General features: G+C 41.1%; 1 pseudogene; it reads right to left on the bottom strand.

The window, feature by feature from the left end:
- Nucleotides 1-5,705: 5,705 nt before the first annotated feature.
- On the bottom strand, nt 5,706-6,283 carry LOC138165828 (death effector domain-containing protein pseudogene; annotated as a pseudogene).
- Between the last annotated feature and the right edge of the window lie 1,016 nt (nt 6,284-7,299).

Genomic DNA, 7,299 nt, shown 5'->3' with positions numbered 1-7,299 from the left:
TGAGCTGTGCAGGCCCAGATCTTGGGTGGCCCTGACACACAGCACAGACCAGCCAGAGCAGACTTTAGGAGAGTGAATCACCAGCAGCTGTGGTGGTTTCCAGACTTCTCAACCCATAAATGCCAAAGAGGTCAGTGGGGAACACTGTTGGAACTTGGTGAAGGAAGAGTGCAGTCCGGCCCCTGCCCCTGGGACAAGAGGTGGTGGAGGTGCAGCGGCTGCAGCTGCTGCCATGTGGCTGCTTCCAGAGCTACTGGTCTGCAGATTGTAAGGGGACCAACTGACCATTCAGAGGGTAATTTCTCTTGCTTTGACCTGCTTGGATATGGATTGCGGTCTTGGGTGGTGGTCCTGGGGTGTGTGGTCAGTAAGCCAGAGCTCGTGGTGTCTGTAGAGAGGGCAACCTTCTCAGACCTCTGACAACATTTGTGAAAACCCCAGGGGACACAGCTCTCTCTACTCTGGAAGCAGAGTTCTACCATGGCAAAGAGCCCAAAAGTCAAGTTTGGCTGGCAAGATGAGTAAGCAGAGGAAGCACAATCAAACCATAGGATCCTTTTCTGGGTGCAAAAAGGATCAAAACATGGAATCAGAAAAAATCAATGAAGTGAAAATTCCTGCATCAAAATCTTCCAAGAAAAATATGAATTGGTAACAGACCATGGAGGGTCTCAAGAAGGATTTTGAAAACCAAGTAAGAGAAGTGGAGGAAAAATTGGGAATAGAAGTGAGAATGATAGAAGAAAATAATGAAAATAAGTCAACAGCCTGCTAAAGAAGACCTCCCCACAAAATACTGAAGAAAATAACACCTTAAAAAATAGACTAAGTCAAATGGCAAAAGAGGCCCAAAAAGCCAATGAGGAGAAGGATGCCTTAAAAGCTGGATTTTCCAGATGGAAAAGGAATTTCAAAAACTCGCTGAAGAGAATAATTCCTTCAAAATTAGATTGGAGCAAATGAAAGCTAATGACTTTATGAGAAATCAAGATACTATAAAACAGATCCAAACAAATAAAAAAATAGAAGGTAATGTGAAATATCTTTATTGGAAAAAACACTGACCTAGAAAATGGACCCAAGAGGGAGAGTTTAAAAATTATTGGACCACCTGAAAGTCATGATTAAAGAAAGAACCTAGAAATCATCCTTCAAGAAATTCTCAAGGAAAATTGTCCTGATCTTTTATAATCAGGAGGCAAAATAGAAATTGAAAGAATTCACCTCTTGAAAAAGATCCTAAAAAGAAAACTCCTAGGAATGTCGTAGCAAAATTCTAGATTTCCCAGGTAAAGGAGAAAATATTACAAGCTGTTAGAAAGAAACAATTTTAGTATTGTGGAAACAGTCAGGAGAACACAAGACCTAGCAGCTTCTACATTAAGGGATTGAAGGGCTTGGAATATGATATTCTAGAGGTCAAAGGAGCTAGGATTAAAACCAAGAATCACTTACCCAGCAAAACTGAGTATAATGCTTCAGGGGAAAATATGCTCATTCAATGAAATAGAAGACTTTTAAGTATTCTTGATGAAAAAACCAGAGATGAACAGAAAAATTGGCTTTCAAATGCAAGAAGCAAGAGAAGCATGAGAAGATAAACAGGGAAAAGAAATAATAAGGAACTTATCAAAGTTGAACTATGTATATGCCTACATGGAAAACCAATAATTGTAATTTATGAGACTTTTCTCAGTATGAGGATAGTTGGAGGCAATATATATGTATACATACATATATATGTATGTATAGGAGGGTGTATGTGTGTATAAATACACATGTGAATGTGTGTATATGTGTGTACATGTGTACAGAGGGCACAGGATAAGTTGAATAGTAAGGGATGATATCTAAGAAATAAAATTAAGAGGTGAGAGAGGAATATAATGAGAGAAGGAGAAAGGGAAAAATAGAATAGGGCAAATTATCTCATATAAAAGAAGCAGGAGAGAACTGTTACAATGGTGGGGAAGAACAGGAAGGTGAAAGGGAATAGATCAACCTTACTCTCACTGAATTTGGCTTAAGGAGGCAATAGCATACACACCCAATTGGGCATCTTGCCCTACAGGAAAGTAGGGGGGAAGGGAATAAGAGGGGGGAAGATAGAAGGGAGGGCAGATTGGTGGAGAGGGGTAGTTAGAAGCACACTCTTTTTAAAAGGGAAAGGGTCAAAGTAGAAAATATAATAAGTGGGGGGCAAGATAGGATGGAGGGAAATATAGTTTTTCACAATATAACTACTATGGAAACTTTTTTCATGACTATACGTGTACAACCTATATTGAATTGCTTATCTTCCTAGTGGGGGGTGGGTGAGGAGGGAAGAAGGGGAAGAATCTGGAAATCAGAGTTTTAAAAACAAATGTTAAAAAAATTATTTTTTACATACAACTGGGAAATAAGATATACAGGCACTGGGGTATAGAAATCCATCTTGCCCTATTAGAAAGTTAGAAAGGTAATGGGGGAGCATATCACAGAGAGCAGATTGGGGGAACAGGTTCTAAGTAGGCTTGCTATTTTGGGGTAGGGGGTACGGGAACCATGAGGAGAAAATTTGTTACTCAAAATCTTGTGGAAATGAATGTTGAAAACTAAAAATAAACAAAAATTAATTTATAGAATTTAAAAAAAGAAACAGAACTTGCGAACTGCGCAGTGGGAGGTACTTGCTGATGCAACAGGAAGGGACAGAACAGGGAGGAGCTAATGACCATATATAAGGAGAAGCCCAAGCTGGAAAAGAGCAGAACTGAGAAGAGAACACTTGTGGTGGCAGAGTTGAGAAGGAGAAAACTTGTGTTATCCCGGCAATCTGTTTGTCTGTTCTGTCTGTGTTGACTGGTGTTTGTAATACTTTGTACAGAAGTCCTGGGACCTTACTGGAAGCCCTGAAAGAGGATTTTTTTGTTTTTTGTTTACAGAAGTTCTGGAGGAGGGTTTTAGAGCTGATGATTTGTGTTGAGTTCTCAGGCTTTGTTTGTGGGTCAGTGTTGATTTCACAGACAGAAAGTAAATTCATGATGGTGCTGGCAATGTGTATGAGTGTTGTTTTTTCTCTGATAAGCTTTGTCTTCCCAGAAACAGAAACTGTGATGGATTTGAGGTGGACTGGACACTATGAGCTTCAATATAGAATGGGAATTGGACAAGGAGCTGGACGAGGAGTTGAGTGAGAGCTGCCTACCTTTGAATCCAGGTGACAGTTGGGTGGATTCAGGCAGGAGCTGGACCCATGGAAGAGGAACCATGGAATTTGGGAGCCAGCCTCAAGTCAAGATGAAAAGACCTCTCCTTAGGTACTTAATGCTGACTGAGAAGATCATGATTTACTGTGGCCTAGGTGTGGGAGAACTTTGTACTCTGTACCTTGTACCTCTTAAGGATGACTGAATTAAGGATGATTGGAAAGTAATCTCCAATCAAGAAGAAAGAAGACTTTTTGAATGAGGAATTAAGATAATGTGACCTAGGAGTAGAGAACTTTGACCTTTGTGCTTTGGGTCCCTTAAGGAGGCTTGCTCCTTAAGGATGATTGAGTTAAGGACTTACTGAATGATATCTTTTGTTTAAAACTATGTGACCACTTTGGTGAAAACTATGTGGCCACTTTAGTGATAAGCTGTTATATTATAACATTGTGAATGCTGTACTTTGGTTTCTGTGAATGTTTTGCTTTAGTTTACTGCTGAATAAATAGAGAGTTCACTATACTATGTGATCAGAGCCTTAAAGCTGTTCACACCAGCAGTCCTGTGGAAAGCTGCTTGTGCTAGGTTTTACAAGCAAGTATTCATTTGGCATTCAAATAATATGGCCATCCCATCAGAATTGTGCATTCTGCAGTAGAGTTTGAATGCTTGGCAGTTTAGTTCAAGAAAGCACTGCAGTGTCTGGTACCTTATCCTGCTAGGTGATTAGCTTTACACTAGGTTAGCTTTTTTTTTTAAACTTTTTGGAAGGACAGATGGATGCAGGGCTATTGGGGTTAAGTGACTTGCCCAAGGTCACATGGCTAGTAAGTGTTAAGTGCCTGAGGCTGGATTTGAACTCAGATAAGCATGCTGTCATGAAACTGACATACCATACTGAGGAACTTCTCCAGGCAATCAAATTTTGACATAATTTTCCATAAGCCTGCATGACTGACGGTATCAAAGGTCAGATCAAGGAATGTTGTGGGCAGACCTCTGTTATGCTCCTGGTATTTCTCCTGGAGTCATCAGGTAGCAGATACCATATTGATTGATCCTCGACCCTTTCTGAAACCAACATAGACATGTATAGACATGACAGCATGCTTATCTGGGTTCAGGATAATGTATGATGCTCTCACACACTCCCAGTCACCAAGTGGAGTAAAATAAGGTTTCTTACTTGCTCCCATGCTTTTTAACATGATGTTTTTTTTAGCAATGACAGATGCCTTCAATGAGGATGAACAGGGCATCAAGGTTAGCTCCGACAGTGGTGGTAAATTATTTTAACCTGTAAAGGCTTAGACTAAAGTAGAGGGAGAATTGGTATATTATTTTTTGTTCACAGATGATTTTGCACTCAATGCAGCCTCTGAAGCTGAGATGCAACAATATATGGATCGATTTTCTGCTGCTGTGCCAGTTTCCACCTAACAGTTAACACCAAGAAAACAGGTGTTTCTTCAGCCAGCTCTGTACCAGACATATATGGAATCATAAAAGGGAGAAGTTTTGAATACTGGGGATAAGTTTACTTACCTTGGTAGTCTATTTTCCAGGTTGGTACATGTTGATAATAGGTTGAAGCACACAGTGCCAGTGCTAGTTCAGCGTTTGGGAGGCACCACAGCAAAGTGTGTGAGAGAAGAGGTATTAGACTGTCTACCAAACTGTAAGTCTACAGAGGCATTGTGCTGACCTCATTGTTGTATGCTTATGAAGCCTAGACAGTATATCAATGCCATGCCAGGAAACTGAATGGTTTCCACTTGAATTGTCTTAGAAAGACTCTGGAGGCAGCTAGGTGGCACTATCCCTCATCCTGCATACACATAGGCACTTATGCACAAGAGTGTGCAGGCAAAGGGTTCTTGGGCTGCCCCAGGCCTCCCTCCTCACTGCTTCCTAGAAGAGGAGCTGACAGAAGGTAAATGAGGGACCCAGACTAGGAAAAGAGAACCTAATCTCTGTCCCTGGGAAATGGGGGGAGAGAGAGGGAAGCACCAGGGGCTAGGAATGAGCAAGTGAGGAGGCCATACTTTTAAAAGTATTGTTCAATTTGTTCCTTCCAATCTCAGCAGGGTGGAGGGAATGTGATGGTAAATCCCTAGGAGGCAAACTCTCTCCAGCCAGCACCCATACTACAGCCCTTTGCTTTCTCAGACAAAGCCAAACAAAACCAGCCTTCGTGAAGCCTGAGGGAGATTGAGAGAGCTTTGTATTGACCCCCCAAAACAACTTCAGCAGTGATTTGACAGAGCCCTCTGAGACAAGACTGCTTCTTCTTTCCTTGCTCAGGTTAGATTCCCAGGTTTGTAGAAGTCTGGGTGGGGATTGAATGGGGAGACACAAGACTTCCACTTTTTTTGTCTTTTCCTTTAAAAAAAAGAAGGGGAGAGAGAGTGAAGGTGACAGGGCAGGTGTGGAGAAAACCCCAAACAGTGTGTGAACTCCAGAGATGGGTGATGAACTGAGTCCCCAGATTTGTGAAAGGTAAGAGGAGGATCAGGGCAGTGCCTGCAACATTAAGTTCCTCAGGAGTTTCTGTGAGCCCAGTTCATAGTCCTCATCCACATTCACCAGCAGCTTGATAGCCCCATGACCCATAGTCTTTTTAAGTGAGTCTGTGATAAAGACACCTATGAGTACCTCCAGGAGGGAGCCTTTGATGGAATTGCACCAAAAGGCATCGATAAAGATGAACTCAGAAAACTTGATGTGACAGATGATGGAATCCAAGTCCTGGGAGCTGAGGATGGTATTTGCCTGGTTGAAATGCTCAAACTGGCATTCAGGTGGGTCCTGCTTACTTGAGAATATGTTGCCCTGCAGAGTTATCTCATGTTGACAATATTCAGACCTCACCCAAAGCCTGACATTGCAGGTCTGTATCTGCTTGGGGTCTGGTGTCATGGACTTTTGGTACTTCTGCTGACTTACAAGTGTTGCTTTCCCTTGAGCTGTCTGTTTGATGCACATCTGTTGGCTAAGATTGGGGCAGGACACCACAGAATAGTGGGGAGGAACTTATTTAGAATTTTGGGAGGTCCCAGCTCTGAGTTACTGGGGCTCTGAGGGGTCATTAATAGGTAGACAACAAGCACAAGAACTCATTTATTTATTTATATAGGATATGGACTTGATTACAAATTCAGAGTAAAAACAGTGGGATCTTTCATATTTCCATCCAATTATATTAACTCAGAGGTACTGGGGTATATTGCAAAAACAAGATTCATTACATTAAAAAAAATTATAGCTTTACCTGCCCTGGTTAGCTATGCAAAGAAGAAACAGGGATATGATTATAACAATATCAAAAGTGATCCTCCAATCTTAAATCTTATGACACAGAATGACTCAACATAAGTATAATAGGATAAAGTAGCCTTAGTTCTGTTTGATTTCAGGTAAGAATTGTATTTACTATTTGGAATAGTACATACAGAAATAATATAGAAAAGTTTCACCTCATTCACAGAACAACATAGCCAACTCAGAATTAATCAGGTGGAAAAAATTCTTGTCCCCACAATGGGGAAACTGAATGAAGAAGATCCTACCTTAGACTACACCAAAGTCATCCTCTCAACCTTTCCTAGGTACAGAGATCCATTTGTACTAGTTCTCAGACTAGACTCTTTTGCTAGTTACTATTTTTCCTGAAATGGTGGATTACTGACAATGATCATTCTGATAATTATACCTGAATCAAAACTCAGAGCAAGTCACATTATAGGTCCGTGAAATTTCACCTCAAACAGCAAAATTCCACTAATCATAGTTCAGGACTCATATAGTTATTATTAATCTCTTGTTGTTGTGTTGTTAGCAAAAAAAGTTTACCAGGCTTCCCACTAACAAAAAAGATTCCATTCAACACCCTTTTCTTTTTCTTCTTTTTCTCCTCCTCCTCCCTCCCTCTCCATCTTCCCCTCCTCTTTCTCTTCCTTCTCCTTCTGTTCTTTCTCCTCTTTCCCCTTCCCTCACCCTCTGCCTTCTCCTTTTCCTCTTTGTTCTACTCCTCTTCCTCCTTCTCCTTCTTCTCCCCATCTACCCCCCCCACTTTAAACTCATCCTGATGCCAAAATCAATTATT

Source organism: Petaurus breviceps, unplaced genomic scaffold (genome assembly GCF_028583685.1).
Source record: "Petaurus breviceps papuanus isolate PSGF00001 unplaced genomic scaffold, PetGlider_PUasm1.0 216, whole genome shotgun sequence".
Classification (NCBI taxonomy): Eukaryota; Metazoa; Chordata; class Mammalia; order Diprotodontia; family Petauridae; genus Petaurus; species Petaurus breviceps.
This window is presented reverse-complemented; position numbering and strand designations above follow the sequence as displayed.